This window comes from Myotis daubentonii, chromosome 9 (assembly GCF_963259705.1).
Source record: "Myotis daubentonii chromosome 9, mMyoDau2.1, whole genome shotgun sequence".
Taxonomy (NCBI): domain Eukaryota; kingdom Metazoa; phylum Chordata; class Mammalia; order Chiroptera; family Vespertilionidae; genus Myotis; species Myotis daubentonii.
In genome coordinates, this window is record NC_081848.1 from 14,683,916 (window position 1) to 14,703,595 (window position 19,680).

A 19,680-nucleotide genomic window follows, 5' to 3' on the forward strand; every position below is an offset into this window, starting at 1 on the left:
TGAATATTATATCTGCTTATTAAAATGTAGGTATTAAACCACTAAAAATGCAGTAAAACTCCACAAAGCATCTAAATACTTCTTCTTTACATTGAATAAATAACTGCTTTATGCTGAAATTATAAGAAATATTCCATGAATAAAGTTACTGTGCTCCTACTCTGTTTTGTATTGATACTAAGAAATATAAAACAAGTAGTCAAGAAACTCAGAATAATGTTTGGAAAGAATGAGAAATGCAAGAAACGAAAATGGATGTTACAAGACCTTATTAGGATGCCAAATGATTGTTAAGGTAATTCTTTCATTCATTAAACCAGTGGTTCTCAACCTTGGCCGCACCTTAGAATCACCTGGGACTCTTTTTAAAATCCTGATTTCTGGGCCCCATCCTCCGGAAATTCTGTTTCTTTGTGACTAAGGTTGTGGCCACACCCCATCATAAAGAAACAGAACTTCCAGAAGAGGAGGCCCAGAAATCAGGATTTTAAAAAGATTCCCAGGTGATTCTAATGTGCAGCCAAGGTTGAGAACCACCGCATTAAACAAATATTGATTGAGCATAGGAATTCAGTGCAGGGAGGACTGACGGAAAAACCATCTGCAGTGTGGTTTAGACAGGAGACTATATGGGGAGAAATCTAGCACACAAAATCAAGGAGGTAGGAAGCGGAAAGCCCATTAAATTATAAACCATTCCAAGGACGCCCAAGGCATATTTTGATTCTAGTGCTTGATGTCGGACAGCGTCATAATCACACAAGCGGTAACTATCATGAATCTGATGCTTGGCAACCCCCAGCCGAACGCTTATAGGCATACACTCAGACTTCGTTAACAACAAAATATGCATGGCTGTACAATGACCTCCAGTGGTAAATAAATACCTGTTCGTTGAAAACCCAAACGCCTTCAAAACCATCTCCTCCTTTGCTGCTGCATTGTTTTCTTCGATGACTGCAGAGTTGATGATGACCTGAAGTCATTAAACTCAATATGTAATTTCACCAGAATATGAAGTACAAATAGGATTTCAAACACAGCATTGACCCGCCTGCTATCCGCTGAGGATTTTTCATTCCACACTGATTCTTGTTGCTGATATAATTTTGAACTTGGTTTTCTGTTTCCAGATCAGATGGTGGAGGCCTGCTTCCAAACAAATTGGTTTGTTTCTTCCATGAATGATTTGTGTTTGTGCTGAAGGAATCTTGACCAGCTAAATGATCAGGCAGAAGCACGTATATATTGATGGCCAAGCAAGAAATGCTTTCAGCCCAGCCAGTGTGGCTCAGTAGTTGTGTTGACCCATGAACCAGGAGGTCACAGTTCAATTCCTGGTCAGGGCACATGCTCAGGTTGCGGGCTCGATTCCCAGTAGGGGGCAAGCAGGAGGTGGCTGATAGATGTTCATCGATGTTTCTATCTCTCTCTCTCCCTTCCTCTCTCTCTAAAATCAAGAAAAACTTTTTTTTAAATGCTATTTTTAACTTACCAAGAGATTATGTTCAAAAGTTTATTAGTAAATCAATTATTTACAAAATTAAATATATGTACATAGAAATATTATATTGTGTCTAGATTCCCTGGGCAATCTTCAAAAGTCTGTTCATTCCATAGTATAATTTTTCAATATAACTAGTTAACAGTAATGTTAAGAAGGATGTCTGCTGTCACCTTCCTTTCTAAATTATCCTGGAGGTTTTAGTTGACATGATCAGGAAATCAGGAAGGAAAGAGGGAAGGCAGAAAGGTCGGAAGGAAGGATAACAGATATAGTGCTGTAAAAGAAAAAACAAAATTATTGATATTGACATGTAAAAGCTTCCAAGAAAATCTACAAACTTAGAACTAATAAGAGTATTCAGCAGGGTTATTGGACACAAGATCAACACATACAAATCAAAAGGGCAAAATGTTCTTCATAACAGAATAAACCTTGTGAGGTGTCTTACAATGAGGTATAGAGAACAGTAATTAAAACAGTTTTTTAAAAATATTTTGTGTTTATCACAGATATCAGGCTTTTATCACAAAATAACAACATCAATATTCAGAGGATAGGATAGTAATAACAGCAACAGCAGTGACAGCAACTATTAGTAAATACTGCTATGATCTGAACACATGCCAAGAGCCTTTAGGCCAGCGGTTCTCAACCTTGGCTGCACATTTGTTATGGGGTGGGGCCACAGCATTAGTTACAAAGAAACAGAATTTCCGGAGGATGAGGCCCAGAAATCAGGATTTTAAAAAGATTCCCAGGTGATTCTAATGTGCAGCCAAGGTTGAGAACCACTGCTTTAGGCATTGGTTCTAATCCTCACAAAGCACCCAAGTATTAGAACCCTCACCCTCATATTACATACAAGAGGCCTGGTGTACAAAATTCGTGCATGGGGGGTGGGTGCTCCCTCAGCCCAGCCTGCGCCCTGTCGCAATTTGGGACCCCTCTGGGGATGTCAGGCCTAAACCGGTAGTTGGACATCCCTCTTGCAATCTGGGATGCTGCATGCACCAGTGACCATACTTTTCATACCGGTGAAAGCCATCTTGCTATTGTATGGCCAGTTACATTTTTTTTGCCCTGATTATAAAAAGTACTACTTCTGAGGCAGTAGTACCATTTTCCCCATCTTATGGGTGGAAAAACTGAAGCAGAGAGAAGTTAAGTAATTGGCTTTGTCACATAGTTATAAGTGTCAGAATCAGGGCTGACCTCAAAATGTGCAAGCCAGAGTCCATGCATGTCATCACTGCATCATCCTGTTCTTTTCAGTGTTAGAGTAGCCTTGCCAGGTTTTAATTTTTAAATCTAAGAGACTGTTTCCAATACATAGGGTAGGGTCCTTTGGCCTGGCTGGTGATCAGGGCTATCTGTGGGGCAACCGGTAGGTGGGGCATCGGGGGGGCCCCCACTGACACCTGCCTTGGCTGGCGACCTGGCACTGCCCACTGGCCGGCCCCGCCCCCCCCATCACCACTGCGGGTTGCTGCCCCCTGGTGGTCAGTGTGTGTCATAGTGGTTGTCCCGCTGTTCGGTCGATTTGCATATTAGGGTTTTATTATATAGGATGAGGAAAATGAGGTATACAGTGATAAAGTCGCTCTTTTAGTTACATGGCCAATATAACCAAGTTTGCCTTATCTTACAGTGAGATAAGTGATTAAAACAGTGAGCTCTGGAGCTAGACTGGGCATAGTGTCTGGACCCCAGCTCTGTTATTTACCAGTCAGGTCTCGGTAGTTGTTGGCTTCCTAAATTGGACATACTGTATTAGCGTGATTCCAACCATAACTGTATTTATGCCAAGGCCATCTAAGGCACTATCAGTTAAAGTGATCTTGGGTAGGTTACATTGCTACTTATTCCTTAAATAAGTTCATCTCTTGCTTCATAACTTGGAAAAGCTCTTTTTTTGAGTTTCTTAGGTTCTCTCTCTCCCAGGGTCTGTATGTTATTGACAACTGTCTAAAATTATCTTTTCTTTATCTTTTCAATTAAAGCATTTTGGTTCATTTTCAACATCTTAAGTTTCATCATATCTAAATAGAGATTCTACTACAAATTTAACCTGTTTTACTTTCAGTGCTATCATTCAGATTTCTCTTGTTTACAACATCTTTGAAGTAGGAGGAGATTTATTCTTAGCTGTTGACTCTCATTTTCTTCCTCATATTCCAGGTCTTTGACCCCTTTTGTGTTCACTGGCCTTCAAGTACAAGCACTATTTGTTTCATCCACTTGTTATATGTGACTATTTCAAAGACCCCGGATTTGATGAGATGTTTAAGCTTGTCTTCATTTTTCTGCTTTGGAGCAAAAAATACAACATAGGTGAATCAAGATACTCACATTGACAATTAACTGTCATTTGTGTAGCTTTCATACTCACTGTGGGTAAAAATGAGGCTGACACAGTTGATGCCGCTTGTCGGGGCCCACAGACTGTGAGGTGCCTACACAGCCCTGTCCACGCTGGGGGGCTGCCAGCCAAGATTCTTCAACTGTAACTCCTTTTCTCAGTGTTCCTCCTCCTCCTTTCTAGAGAGCATTCCCAGAGAAGAGATATTTGAGAGATAAGGAGAAGAGGGGGATAGACAGAATAAAGGAAGCAAGGGAGAAGCTGAGTTTGTAGAGCTTCATGTTCTCTGTAAACTCTTGTGTATTGGTCTGTGATACTGGGAGACTCAAACTCAGCTGCCCTGGCTCCAGGGAAGGCCCTGATGAAGCCTGCAGGGCAAGGGAAACAGCTACACACGGAAGCACCAGCTTTCTGTTCAAGTGTCCTTCCTCTCTCTCTCTCTCTCTCTCACACACACAACACCCCAAAAATCAAAATACCAAAACCAAAACTAGCACCACAGCAAAACACTCTTCCTAACTTAGTCAAACTCATTTCCCCTGCTTTCAAAAGAATGGAGATGAGCTCTTTAAAAAAAATTGTATTCAGACACATTAGACTTGGCCTCGGAGGTTAATTTGATTGACTGGCCTCTGATTTCTACCCCCTCATTTGTTCATAAACCCCAGGAAGTTGTTTCTAAGATTTCCATGAGACTCAGATAAGTTAAGTGCTTAGCTGATGTCATGTAAACATTAAACATCAAACAAAAGAGGCAGATCATCTTCACATGAAATTATATTAGTCCCTAATTCCTAGGAGAGCACTTTGGGTAAACTCTTATTTTCTAGAGTAAGCTGCAAAGAATAAAAATAAATAAATAATAAGTGCATGGACGAATAGATATTGTAAGGCGTTTGCTAGGTTCTCTGTGGGGAGGCAAACATTTTTTTGAAAGAAAGTATTTAAAGACATATGGGCAGTTGATACTATTAGGCCCATGATTTCTAGTTCAGACGCTTACACAGTTAAAGTCAGGGACATGGGCAGGCAGGCAGATTCTAAAACAAGATTTGCGTAACTAATGATAGTTTCAGTTTGTTTGTATTGCAGATGAATAGCAAAACACACTGATCAATGCAGACATGCAAACTTAAGCTAGCATGCATCCTTGCATTTAGAATATCCTTTTTCTATGTAGATTAAAGGCATTCAGTCTCAGAGGTTCAATTAAAGTATTATTACCTTGAGATAGTTAGGATAATTTACTGATGCCTGTAAAAATTCTGATAAAAACTCTTAAAATAAACTTGAAACATTGGAAAAGTTTTAGATTTAGAGAATTATTGCAAAGATAGCACACAGAGTTCTTATATACCCCACACTCAGTTTCCTCTGTTGTTGATATCTTCTGAACCTTGGTAGGTTAGCTCAGTTGGTTAGGGAGTGGTTCTGACATGCCAAAGTTGCAGGTTGGATCCCCTGGCAGGGCACATACAAGAATTAACCAATGAATGCATAAATAAGTGGAACAACAAATAGATGTTTGTCTCTCTCTCCCTGCCCTTTCTCTCTAAAATCAATTAAAATTGATATTTTCAGTAAATTTGTCACAATTAATGAAACAATATTGATAACTTATTATTTATTATAATATATACTAGAGGCCCGGTGCACAAATTCGTGCACGGGTGGAGTCCCTCGGCCTGGCCGGCGATCAGGGCCAATGGGGGGCAGGGGAGGGCGCCTATTTAGGGAGGTTGGCTGTGGGAGTGCACTGACCACCAGGGGGGCAGCTCCTGCATTGAGCATCTGCCCCCTGGTGGTCAGTGCACATCACAGCAACCAGTCGAGCAGTCATTCAGTTGTTTGGTCGCTTAGGCTTTTATATACATACTAGAGGCCCGGTGCACAAAAATTTGTGCAGTCGGGGGGAAGGGGGGTCCCTCAGCCGGGGCTGTGCCCTCTCGCAGTCTGGGACCCCTCAGGAGATAACAACCTGCTGGCTTAGGCCTGCTCCCGGGTAGCAGAGGGCAGGCCCAATCCTTAGGTGCAGCCCCTGGTTGGGCTCAGAGCAGGGCCAATTGGGGAGTTGGGGCGCCGCCCCATGTCATGCACAGAGCAGGGCGGATTGGGAGGTTTCTATGTCACCCTCAGTCACGCTCAGGGTAGGGCTGATTGGGGGGTTGGGGCACCGCCCTCTGTCACACTCAAGGCAGGGTCGATGGGGAGGTTGCGGCGCCACCCCCTGTCACGCACAGAGCAGAGCCAATCCGGGGGTTGGGGCGCTGGCCTCTGTCACGCACAGAGCAGGGCCCATCAGGGGGGTTGGGGCTCCTTACCCTGTCACGCACAAAGCAGGGTCGATCAGGGGGTTGGGGAGCTCCCCCCTTTCACGCACAGAGCAGGGTCGATCAGGGGGTTGAGGAGCTCCCCCCTGCCACACACAGAGCAGGGCCGATCAGGGGGTTGGGGCGCCGCCACTATCACACTCAGGGCAGGGCCGATGGGGAGGTTATGGCTCTACCCCATCACACACAGAGCAGGGCCTGTGGGGGAGGGGGTGTTGGGGCGCCGCCCTCTATCACCCACAGAGCAGGGCCGATCAGGGGGTTGGGACGCCACCACTCTCACACTCAGGGCAGGGCCGATGGGGAGGTTATGGCTCTACCCTGTCACACACAGAGCAGGGCCCATCAGGGGGGTTGGGGCTCCTTACCCTGTCACGCACAGAGCAGGGTCGATCAGGGGGTTGGGGAGCTCCCCCCTTTCACGCACAGAGCAGGGTCGATCAGGGGGTTGAGGAGCTCCCCCCTGTCACACACAGAGCAGGGCCGATCAGGGGGTTGGGGCGCCGCCACTATCACACTCAGGGCAGGGCCGATGGGGAGGTTATGGCTCTACCCCATCACACACAGAGCAGGGCCTGTCGGGGGGGGCGGGGTGTTGGGGCGTCGCCCTCTATCACCCACAGAGCAGGGCCGATCGGGGGTTGGGACGCCACCACTCTCACACTCAGGGCAGGGCCGATGGGGAGGTTATGGCTCTACCCTGTCACACACAGAGCAGGGCCGATCAGGGGGTTGGGGCGCCGCACCCTGTCACACACAGAGCCGTAGGGCAATCAGGGGGTTGGGGAGCTCCCCCCTATCAGGCACAGAGCAGGGCTGATCAGGGGGTTGGGGCGTCTTCCCCTGTCACGAACAGAGCAGGGCGGATAGGGAGGTTGTGGCCCCGCCCCCTGTCACACACAGAGCCGCAGGGCGATCAGGGGATTTGGGCACTGCCCCCTGTCATGCTGATCCCGGTGCCGGGAGGCATATTACCCTTTTACTATATAGGATAGAGGCCTGGTTCATGGGTGGGGCTGGTTGGTTTGCCCTGATGGGTGTCCTGGATCAGGGTGGGGGTCCCCACTGGGGTGCCTGGCCAGTCTGGGTGAGGGGCTGAGGGCTAAAGCTCCCAAATGCTCCTTTTTTTCTTTTTCTTTTTTTATTCTGGGCCAGCTTTAGCTCTGGCTCCAGCTCTGAGGCCTCTGCTGCTGAAAGCAGGTATCTGGTTTGTTTGGGTTATATAATCGAAACAATGTGTAACTCCAGCTCTGAGATCCCAGCTCGCTGAAAGCAGGTTTCTGGGGTTTTGTTTAGCTTCTATATTTGTTACAATGTTTCAAACTGCAGGCTCAGAGGCCAGCAAGGCAAGCGGTGAACGTTGGTTTCCTCTGTCACTGAAGCAAGCAAGCCTCATGTTAGTTTCAAGCTGCCTGGCTGCCGGCCGCCATCTTGTCTGGCAGTTAATTTGCATATTGCCATGATTAGCCAATGGGAAGGGTAGCGGTCGTATGCCAATTACCATGTTTCTCTTTTATTAGATAGGACTAGAAGCCCGTTGCATGAAGATTCGTGCAATAGGCCTTCCTTCCCCTGGCTGCCAGCACCGGTTTTCCTCCGGCATTCAGGACCCAGGCCTTTGGTCCAACCGCAGCGAGGCTTGGCCTGCATATGCCAATTAACTGCCATCTTTGTTGGGTTAATTTGCATAGTCACTCTGATTGGCTGGTGGGTATAGCAGAGTGACCAATTTGCATGTTTCTCTTTTATTAGTGTAGATATATATATAGATTTTTTAATTGATTTCAGAGAGGAAGGGAGAGGGAAAGATAGAAACCTCAATGAGGGAGAATCATCGATTGGCTGCCTCCTGCATGCCCCCTACTGGGGATTAAGCTCACAACTGGGCATGTGCCCTTGACTGGAATCAAACCTGAGATTCTTCAGGGCACATGCCAGTGCTTTATCCACTGGGCCAAACCAGCTAGGACTTGATATCTTATTATTAACTAAAGTATGTACTTTATTCAGATTTTCTCAATGAATGTCTATTGTTCTTTTTCTGTTCCGGATCCTATCGAGGATACCACATTACAATTAGTTAGCATGTCTCCTTAAGTGCTTCTTGGCTGTAACAGTGTCTCAGACTTTCCTTGGTTTGGTGATCTGACAGTTTTAAGGAGTATTGGTCAAATATTTGGTAGACTTCTTCAATTTGGATTTTATTGATATTCTTCTCATGATTGGATTGAAGCAATGTGTTCTGGGGAGGAAGAGCATAGGAACAAAGTGCTATTTTCATCACCTTACATCAAGGGTACCTATTCTCAATGTAACCTACCACTGTTGCTGTTAATAGTTTTTGTTGTTGCTGTTGATCTTGATCACCTGGATGAAGTGGTGTTTATCAGGTTCTTTCACTGTAGAGTTTCCCTTTTTAAACTCCCTTTCCATACTGTACATTTTGGGAGAAAGTCAACATGCACATTTTAGACTTAAGGCAGCGGTTCTCCACCTGTGGGTCGTGACCCCTTTGGCGGTCGAACGACCATTTCACAGGGGTTGCCTAAGACATCCTGCATATCAGATATTTACATTATGATTCATAACAGTAGCAAAATTACAGTTATGAAGTAGCAAGGAAAATAATTTTATGGTCGGGTCACAACATGAGGAACTGTATTTAAAGGGCCAAAAGGTTGAGAACCACTGACTTAAGGGGTGGAAAGTTATGTTCCATCTCCTTAAAGGTAAGTATCTGCATACGCTATTTAAAATTCTTTTGCATGGGACATTTTTTATCCCCCCTCCCTATTTATTTATTCAATCATTTATTTATATCAGAATGGGTTCCTGCATATTTATTTTATACTTTGGGTTACTATCCAATATTGCCTTATTTATTTTGTTGCTCAACTTTTTCTAGGTTTGGCTATTGGTAGCTCTTTTGGTTGGCTCCTATATTCCTTTGATATATCCCATCATTGTGGGATTTTGTTTTCTTTTGTTTTGTCTTTTGAGTACTTGCTTACTTTCTCATTCTACAAAATACCCCAGGCTCATCTTATCTATTTCTTGCCTCACTCTTAGAGTCAGCCATTACTAGATGTTCAAAAATGTTAGCAATCATTTGTTTTTGATTGAAAAAACATGGTGGAGGAAGAAAGAATTTAAAAGTATTCCAGAGAACTTGAGGAGGACTAATTGTAAATCATGTTCTAAAAAGATAAGCTAACTAGTAAACCTACTACTTGGTGGACATAAAACTCAGGCCAAATTTGGTTTAACCCCAAGAGACAACTATCATGTGATCCTATGCTGCCACCTGCTGGCCTGCAATGAACTGAAAAGAACTATCTGAAAGTTCTGATTCCTCACTAAGTGAAAACTAGTAGAAGTTCAGTTTATCTCCGATAAATGATAAGGGTAAGAGTCTTCAAATATTTTTTACTAAGTAGATCTCCTGATCAGAATCCTTATGTGTGAGAGCCACAGCAATTTTTATTGATAACATTAGTGAGTGGAGGTGGTTTTGTTTGGATTAGTATTATGGCTCAAATAGGAATCAAGGGCATATGAAAGCTTTATTTACTAATTCACTACTATTTTCCTGATCTTTTATAGTTTTTATTATGATTTAATTTTAGTGCATTCAACTATAACTTATTTAAGCCGAGACCAGTTTGGCTCAGTGGATAGAGCGTCAGCCTGTGGACTGAGGAGTCCCAGGTTGGATTCCGGTCAGGGGCATGTACCTTGGTTGCGGGCATATCGCCAGTGGGAGGTGTGCGGGAGGCAGCTGATTGATGTTTCGCTCTCCTTGATGTTTCTAACTCTCTATCCCTCTCCCTTCCTCTCTGTAAAAAAATCAATAAAATATATTTTAAAAAAACAAAAAACTATAACTTATTGAAAATATGTAAATTTAATCAACTTCAATTATTATGATTAATTATAATTTAACCAGAGGTTCCTAAAAGGCAATCTGCAGACCAGTTGATCTGCTGGACGTATCAGAATTGCTTAGTCTCTGTTTCATGCTTGCAGAATAGAATATTTGGGGGTAAAGCTAAGGAAGTACTATTTTAATCCTCACCCGAGGGTATTTTTCCATTGACTTTTAGAGAGTGGAGGAGAGAGAAATATTGATGTGAGAGAAACACATCGATTGGTTGCCTCCTGTAGGTGCCCTGACCAGGGCCCAGGTCAGGGAGGAGCCTGCCACTGAGGTACATACCCTTAACCAGAATCAAACCCGGGACCCTTCGGTCTGCAAGACAACACTCTATCTGCTGAGCCAAACTGGCGAGGGCAGGAAGTACTATTTTTAAAAGTTTCCTATGTGATTCTCATGCAGCTAACTTTGGAGACCATCATACTAGATTATAAGCTCCTTGAGACAAGGACAATTTCTTATTTATTTTTGTATTCTTTAAGCTTAACAATATCCAGCACATTATAGGCACCCACAAAAAATAAGATAAATGAATGAACAAAGGTGTACAAAGCCAAACTTAATTGATTCATGACTCTTGGCAGTAGTTAGCAACACAATAGCTGTGTCAGGCTAAACCTCTTGGCCTCTAGTTTTTGTGTATTAGCCAACTAGGTAAAGGTTGTTTGTTGTTCTTCAAAATTTCAGAGAGGTTGCACTTTGGGATTAAAGTGGTTGCGTGTTGGCCCTGCCAAGTTTGAGAGGGTATAAGTAAAAAAAGCTGGAACCAATTTAAGCAGCAACCTCTAAAATTTCAGAGTAGTGTATACAAAGGATTACTTCAGGCTATTATGCCAATGTTATAAAGAAACAAAAAGATATTTCATTACTTGAATAAACATATGCTTTGTTGTATTATTGATTTCCTTTCCAATAAAAAGTCTACATGGATTGGATTGGATGGATTTACCAAAAATTATTTTCCATTTTTGTAAGACACGAGGACTTGGATGGGTTACCTTTTAGATTCTTCAGGCTAAGTTATTCAGATCTTGTGGGACTCGCTCAAAATGAAAGAGTATTTAATTTCAGTAACAATAAGAGGCCAGTACAGTACAGAGAGCAGACAAGGCTTTTAAAAAGAGCTATTATTATTATTTTAATATATATTTTTATTGATTTCAAAGAGGAAGGGAGAGGGAGACAGAGAGAGAGAGAGAGAGAGAGAGAGAGAGAGAGAGACCTCAATGATGAGAGAGAATCATTGATTGGCTGGCTGCCTCCTGCATGCCCCACACTGGGGATCAAGCCCACAACCTGGGCATGTGCCCTGACTGGGAATCGAACCTTGACCTTCTGGTTCATAGGTTGATGCTCAACCACTGAACAACACCAGCTGGGCAAAAGAGCTATTATTGAAGAGGTCCTTTGTGTGCCTGGGGAAAAAATTGATCTGTAGCAGTTAACTCTAAGATATAACTTAGTAAAACTTTTAAGATTTGTTAAAAAAAAAAAAAAAAAGGAAGAAAAGAAAAGAAAAAAAATCCTGATCCTCCAGGCAAAACAAATAATTTAGAAATATCTAGGTAATTATATAAGAGCACTTGTTTCTTGTTCTTTTCTCCTTTTTTAAAATATATTTTTATTGGTTTCAGAGAGGAAGGGAGAGGGAGAGAGAGATAAAAACATCAATGATGAGAGAGAATCATTGATTGGCTGCCTCCTGCTCGCCCCCTACTGGGGATCTGGCCCACAACCCAGCATGTGCCCTTGACTGGAATTGAACCTGGGACCCTTCAGTCTGCAGGCCAACGCTCTATCCACTGAACCAAACCAGCTAGGGCCGTTTCTTGTTCTTACGAAAAATCATAAAGGCAACAGTAATTACTCTTACAATTTAGCAACATTTTTGTATATATGGTTTCAAATTTTTACAAATTCTGAGATAAAACACAGAACTAAGATATTATATAACTTCTTACTAGACATTTGAAAATAATTTTTAAAATTAAAAGAATCAGAAAAAAAAAACATAAAGTCATTATTGAGGAAAATAATATTATTTGGATAATTAAATACATTTTTTTTTCTGGAGAAAATATAGGGAATACTAGGAAAAAAGACAGTAATTTCATCAGAATGTAGCGCTGAGAGCATAATAGTCACTTAGGCTTTTATATAGAGAGATATATAGATAATTGGGAGGTCAGAGATAAAACAGTGCTACAATATTGTATATGAAAACATAATATATTTGACAGAATGATTCTCAAAAAGTAACTCTAGAGCATTCCATATGCATTGTACATTCTTTAAACTTAATGATGCAATATATAGCAAAAATATTTTTTTACACTATTGAAAATTTTATATCATTCAAGAGCTATAAACTACCTTATAGTTCATTGAAACATGGAAGGGCATTGAAAAAAATGCCTCTTGCATGTGACCAGGCCAGGGATCAAACCAGCAACCCATGTATGTGCCCTTGACCTGGAATCAAACACGAGGTTCATGGGCCAATGCTCTAACCATTGAGAAACACCAGCCAGGGCAACAGTTACTTTATTGTGAAATCATAAAATCTATGATGCGAAAGTCCAGTTGATGCTATCTTGCTAATACTCAGTTAGAGGCAGTAAGCAATGATGTTATAAATTATTGATATTTTCAATGATTGGTTATCTAAAGACTAGAGTCCTGGTGCATGGATTCTTGCACCAGTGGGGTCCCTCAATGTGGCCTGCACCTTCTCATAATCTGGTACCCCTCAGGGGATGTTAGAGAGCCGGTTTTGGCCTGATCCCCAGGCTGAGGGACCCCACCAGTGCACGAATTGTGCACCAGGCCTCTAGTATGCATATAAGATTTTTGGTTAATCTCTTCCAGCCCTCCCCTCCCCCTTGAGATTCATCAGCCTGTTCCATGTTTCCATGCCTGTGGTTTCCACTCCTGTGTTGAGCATCTGGCCCCTGGTGGTCAGTGTGCATCATAGCTACCAACCGGTCATCTGGTCGTCCAGTTGGCTAGTCACTTAGTCTTATGTATATATTGATTAGAATGCTAGACAAAGATATACTTTTAACAGCACCTATATTTAAATGTATCTTCTCAGTACTAATTTGTCATTACTCCTTTGGTGTGGAATTTTATATTTTAAATAATTTAAAAAGTATATCTCTAGGAAACTACATAAAAGGAGTAGAGAGCCTAATGAAGTATTATTAGGCAACATTCTTGTAACCACCACCTAGGTAATGAAATAGAGCTGTGCCCTTCATTTCCACAATTTTTTGAGCTCTTCGTTCTTTTCCGGCACCTCAGGACATTCTAGAGTCTCTAGACTAATCTAGTGATTTCTTTGCTCTATCCCTGGAATTAGCTATTTCTCCAAAAGAACTCTGGTTCATTTGATTAAAAAGAAAAGTATTACCCTGGCTGGGTGGCTCACTTGGTTGGAGGGTTGTCCCATACACCAAAATGTTTCTGGTTCAATTCCAGGTGAGGGCACATACCTAAGTTTTAGGTTCAATCCCAGGTTGGTCTGGGGGTGTGCGGGAGGCAACTGATGGATGTGTGTGTGTGTACGTGTATGTGTGCTCTCTCTCTCTCTCTCTCTCTCTCTCTCTCTCTCTCTCTCTCTCTCTCTCCCTTCCTCTCTAAAAATATCAATAAACACATGTTCTTGGGTGAGGATTAACAAAAAAGTATTTACAAACCGAGATCCGGTTGACAGTTATACTCATCATTCCTGGGGTATTATTGTTTTTATGCTTTTTCAAAGAGACTCTTTTTTTAAAAAAAGTTTCAAAGTACTGGAAGAAATTAAAGTCTTTTCAGAGTTTTAGAGACATAGGTAATTGGAAGCATTATGATGATCAATCACAACTATGTAAAATTTTACAACACAGACTAACTAATGAATAGTATTAAATGGGATATCAATAGTGTATGAAGAGCTAATATTACATCCCCCCGCCCTAAATTTAATATAGGGCGGTGATGGCGAATTTATGACATGCGTGTCAGAGGTGACACGTGAACTCGTTTTTTTGGTTGACTTTTTTTATGTTAAATGGCATTTAAATATATAAAATAAATATCAAAAATAGAAGTCTTTGTTTTACTATGGTTGCAAATATCAAAAAATTTCTATATGTGACACGGCACCAGAGTTAAGTTAGGGTTTTTCAAAATGCTGACACGTCGAGCTCAAAAGGTTCGCCATCACTGGTATAGGGCCTACCCCCACTGAAGTGTCGCTTCTATTTACAGTAGCAGTTAACAGGCACATTTCCAAATCCTTTTCAGCCCTTTGGCAGTGTTGTACATAGTGGTCATTGGTAGTGGAGAATGAGTCTCAAAATTCAAATGTGTTAAAAAATACTTAATGTCCTCAATGTCCCAACTGAAAGCCTGTCTAGGGATCATTTCTCCAGAAAATAAGTTATTGGAGCAAATAAGCATGGAAACCATTCTAAAGATGTCATTTTATGCAGTTAAGATGTGAACAATTTAAATTCCAAATTATTAAATCCTAATAACTTTGGAATGTGATATTGAGTTTTAAATCATGATAAAAACTTTGAAATTTCTATTATAAATTTTATTTATATAACAAACAAAATGACTTCTCTTAAGAGTTTTATTTCATTATCTTTTTTTAAAAAATATATTTTATTGATTTTTTTACAGAGAGGAAGGGAGAGGAATAGAGAGTTAGAAACGTCGATGAGAGAGAGACATTGATCAGCTGCCTCCTGCACACTCCCCACTGGAGATGTGCCTGCAACCAGGGTACATGCCCTTGACTGGAATCGAACCTGGGACCTTTCAGTCCGCAGGCCGACGCTCTATCCACTGAGCCAAACTGGTTACGGCTTATTTCATTATCTTAATAGTTTTGTTTTCATTCATAGATACAATGCCTTATCTTTCTAAAAATATTAATAATTTTTGAATATTTCTTTTGCTCTCTGCTTAGTTTATTAGTTTTAGTTTCCAGTTCTGAAGTTAAAATTTATTCAAGTGTTTGGTGGTCTTTGGTTATCTATAATCTAAAAGCCTAAGCGATTGAATGACCAAACGACCGAATGACTGGTTGACAGGTTGCTATGATGTGCACTGACCATCAGGGGGAAGACGCTCAATGCAGGAGCTGCTCCCTGGTAGTCAGCGTGTTCCCATAGCCAACCTCCCGTGGTCCCTCCCCTGTGCCCCCCTTCCCTCCAGACAGCTGGCCCCAATCGCCCCAATAGGGACTGGGCGAGAGAACCCCAATTGGCCCTGATTGCCAGCCAGGCTGAGGGACCCCACCCATGCACGAATTCGTGCACCGGGCCTCTAGTTCTTTTATATTTGAGTAAGGCTGATTAGAAACAATGAATGCATGGAAGAGCTGTAATATTTAGGTATTTCTCTTAGAGCAGTCAGTTTCCATAGAGATGAATTTTCTAGGTTTTTTTTTTTTTCTTTCTCTCTGAGACATATATGCCTGGTTGCTTCAGCTTTAGGAGAAAAATGAGAGTTAGACCTGAGAGCCTCATTGTTCTGTATATATACCTCACAAAAATTAAAAACAGTTATTTTAAAAATTTACTATTTAAACCTTTGTAAGTGTACAGTTCAGTGGCATTAAATACATTCACATTGTTGTGCAACCAATCTCCAGAACTCTTTTCATCTTACAAAACTGAAACTGTGCCGGGAGCCGGTCCATCCTTGCTGTTTCAAGGGACCTGGCATATATGGCATACGGTTCTTAATATGTTTGCTCACCTTCTTGGCGCTGTCTTTTAACCAAAGTCACCTCTCCGAGAAAGGTTGAATCCCCAGGTAGGGATTTTCCCCTGAAGTTAGGGAGGGAATAAAACCCCTCAACTAAGTGCCAGGCGGGTAATTAATCCCTTTAACTACGAACAATCATGCTTAAACTACATAATCTTTTCTCCCTGGAATGGAGATAAGAAACGCCCTAACCTTTGTAATAGAGATTGATAGGATTGAATCAACTGGTATAAATACAGTTGTAACAAGACAGAAACACTCAGAACTTAGAACACAGAATTCAGGACACAGAACTCAGAACACAAAACTCAGAACACAGGGCTTGGAAGACAGAACTCAGGAGACAGAACTTAGAACACAGAACTCAGAACACAGGGCTTGGAAGACAGGACCAAGAAAGACAGAGCCTAGGCACAGAACCTACACAGAACGTTCTCTAGAGACAGAAGAACTGGAGAGAACATGGCAATAGATCCTGGACTGAACCTGACTGTGGAAATTGGCAGGAGAGCCTGACTAGAACCTGGTGACTGAACCTGACTGGAGAGCCTGAGCAGAACCTCTCTGGAGATCGAGACCAGAACTTGGCTGGAGATCCTGGCTAGGCTGCTGATCAACTGAACGCTGTCTCCGTGTCATTCCTTCTTCGCCGACTCCGTCCACACCTTTGGGGACCCCTGGACCCGCTGGGGTTGGACCCCGGCAAAACTGTATACCCATTAAACAAAAACTCCCCTTCCCGCCTTCCTCCAGCCCCTAGCAACCACCATTCTACTCTCTCTGTGATTATGATGACCTTCATTATTTCGTGTAAATGGGATCATACAGTATTAGTTTTTTTGGCACTGGCTTATTTCACTTAGCATAATGTCCTCAAGGTTCTTTCACATTGTAACACTGTCAGAACTTCTTTTCTTTTTAAGGCTGAATAATATTCCATTGTATTCCTGGATGGACACTTGGCAATTGTGAATAAGGCTGTTATGAACTTGGGTGAGCAAATATCTTTTCCAGATCCTGCTTTCAATTCTTTGTATATATATCCAGAAGTAGAATTGCTGGATCATATGGTAGTTCTACTTTTAAATTTTTTGTGGCTGTATTAAAAAATTTTTTTTTAAATTGATTTCAGAGAGGAAGGGAGATGAAGAGATACTAGTAGAAACATCGATGATGAAAGAGAATCATTGATCGGCTGCCTCCTGCATGCCCCACACTGGGGATCTAATCCACAACCCGGGCATGTGCCCTGATTGGGAATCGAACAGTGACCTCTTGGTTCATAGGTGGATGCTCAACCACTGAGCCACACCTGCCAGGCTTGTGCATGTATTTATATTTATTTTTAACTAGAGGCCCAGTACACGAATTTGTGCACCAGTGGGGTCCCTCGGCCTAGCCTGCGGGATCAGGCCAAAACCAGCTCTCCGACATCCCCTGAGGGGTCCTGGATTGCGAGAGGGTGCAGGCCAGGCAGAGGGACCCCACTGGTGCACGATCAGGGACGGGTGGGATGCCGGAGGTTGGCCATCCGGAGAGGGACTACGGGAGGGCTCCAGGGTGTGTCCAGCCTGTCTTGCTCAGTCCTGATCAGCTGTACCCCAGCAGTAAGCTAACCTACAGGTCAGAGAGTCTGTCCCCTGGTGGTCAGTGCACGTCATAGCGAGCAGTTGAACAGCCTTAGCATATCATTAGCATATTACACTTTGATTGGTTGAATGGACGATTGGACACTTAGCATATTAGGCTTTTATTATATAGGACTAGAGGCCCAGTGCACAAAATTTGTGCACTTGTGGGGGAGGAGGGGTCCCTCAGCCCGGCCTGTACCCTCTCGCAGTCTGGGACCCCTCGGGAGATAACGACCTGCTGGCTTAGGCCTGCTCCCGGGTGGCAGAGGGCAGGCCCAATCCCTAGGTGCAGCCCCTGGTCGGGCTCAGAGCAGGGCCAATTGGGGAGTTGGGGCGCCGCCCCATGTCATGCACAGAGCAGGGTAGATCGGAAGGTTGCGATGCCACCCCCAGTCACGCTCAGGGTAGGGCCGATTGGGGGGTTTGGGCGCCGCCCCCTGTCACACTCAAGGCAGGGTCAATGGGGAGGTTGCGGTGCCACCCCCTGTCACACACAGAGCAGGGCCCACCAGGGGGTTGAGGAGTTCCCCCTGTCACTCAGAGAGTAGGGCCCATAGGGGAGTTGGGGCACCGCCCCCTGTCACACACAGAGCAGGGTGGATCAGGGGGTTGGGGCGCCGCCCTCTATCACCCACAGAGCAGGGCCGATCAGGGGGTTGGGACGCCACCACTCTCACACTCAGGGCAGGGCCGATGGGGAGGTTATGGCTCTACCCTGTCACACACAGAGCAGGGCCCGTGGGGGGTGGGGGGTTGGGGCGCCGCACCCTGTCACACACAGAGCAGGGCCGATCAGGGGGTTGGGGAGCTCCCCCCGTATCAGGCACAGAGCAGGGCTGATCAGGAGGTTGGGGCGCCTTCCCCTGTCACGAACAGAGCAGGGCGGATAGGGAGGTTCTGGCCCCACCCCCTGTCACACACAGAGCCGCAGGGCGATCAGGGGGTTTGGGTGCTGCCCCCTGTCATGCTGATCCCGGTGCCGGGAGGCCTCTCGGCTCCGCTGATCCCGGTGCTGGGAGGCATATTACCCTTTTACTATATAGGATAGAGGCCTGGTGCATGGGTGGGGCTGGCTGGTTTGCCCTGAAGGGTGTCCTGGATCAGGGTGGGGGTCCCCACTGGTGTGCCTGGCCAGCCTGGGTGAGGGGATGATGGCTGTTTGCAGCTGGTGACACACCCTTTAGGGTGGGGGTCCCCACTGGGGTGCTTGGCCAGCCTGGGTGAGGGGCTGAGGGCTGTTTGCAGCTGGCCACACACCCTTCAGGGTTGGGGTCCCCACTGGGGTGCCTGCCAGCCTGGGTGAGGGGATGATGGCTGTTTGCAGCTGGTCACACACCCTTCAGGGTGGGGGTCCCCACTGGGGTGCCTGGCCAGTCTGGGTGAGGGGCTGAGGGCTGTTTTCAGGCTGGCGGGTGATGGAAGCTCCCAACCACTCCTTTTTTTCTTTTCTTTTTTTTTTTTAATTCTGGGCCAGCTTTAGCTCTGAGGCTCCAGCTCTTAGGCCTCTGCTGCTGAAAGTAGGTAATTGAAACAATGTATAACTCCAGCTCTGACTCCAGCTCTGAGATCCCAGCTTGCTGAAAGCTGGTTTCTGGGTTTTTTTTTTAGCTTCTATATTTGTTAAAATGTTTCAAACTGCAGGCTCAGAGGCCAGCAAGGCAGGCGGGGAACGTTGGTTTCCTTGGTCACTGAAGAAAGCAAGCCTCATGTTAGTTTCAAGCTGCCTGGCTGCCCGCCGCCATCTTGGCTGACAGTTAATTTGCATATTGCCCTGATTAGCCAATGGGAAGGGTAGCGGTCGTATGCCAATTACCATGTTTCTCTTTTATTAGATTAGATTATTCCTCACCTGATGATGTTATTGATTTTTATTTTTGTTAATCCTCACCTGAGAATATTTTTTCATTGATTTTTATAGAGAGTGAAAGGAAGGGGAGACACACAGAGAGAAACATTGACATGACAGAGACACATTGATTGGTTGCCTCCTGCACGGCGGCCAGGGCCAGGGATTAAGTCTTCAACTGAGGTAAGACCCTTGCCTGGAATCAAACCCTGGGCCCTTCAGTCAACAGGCCAACACTCTATCCACTAAGCAAAACGTGCTAGGGCTGATGGAGGGAGAGAGAGAATGAGAGAGAGAGAGAGAGAGA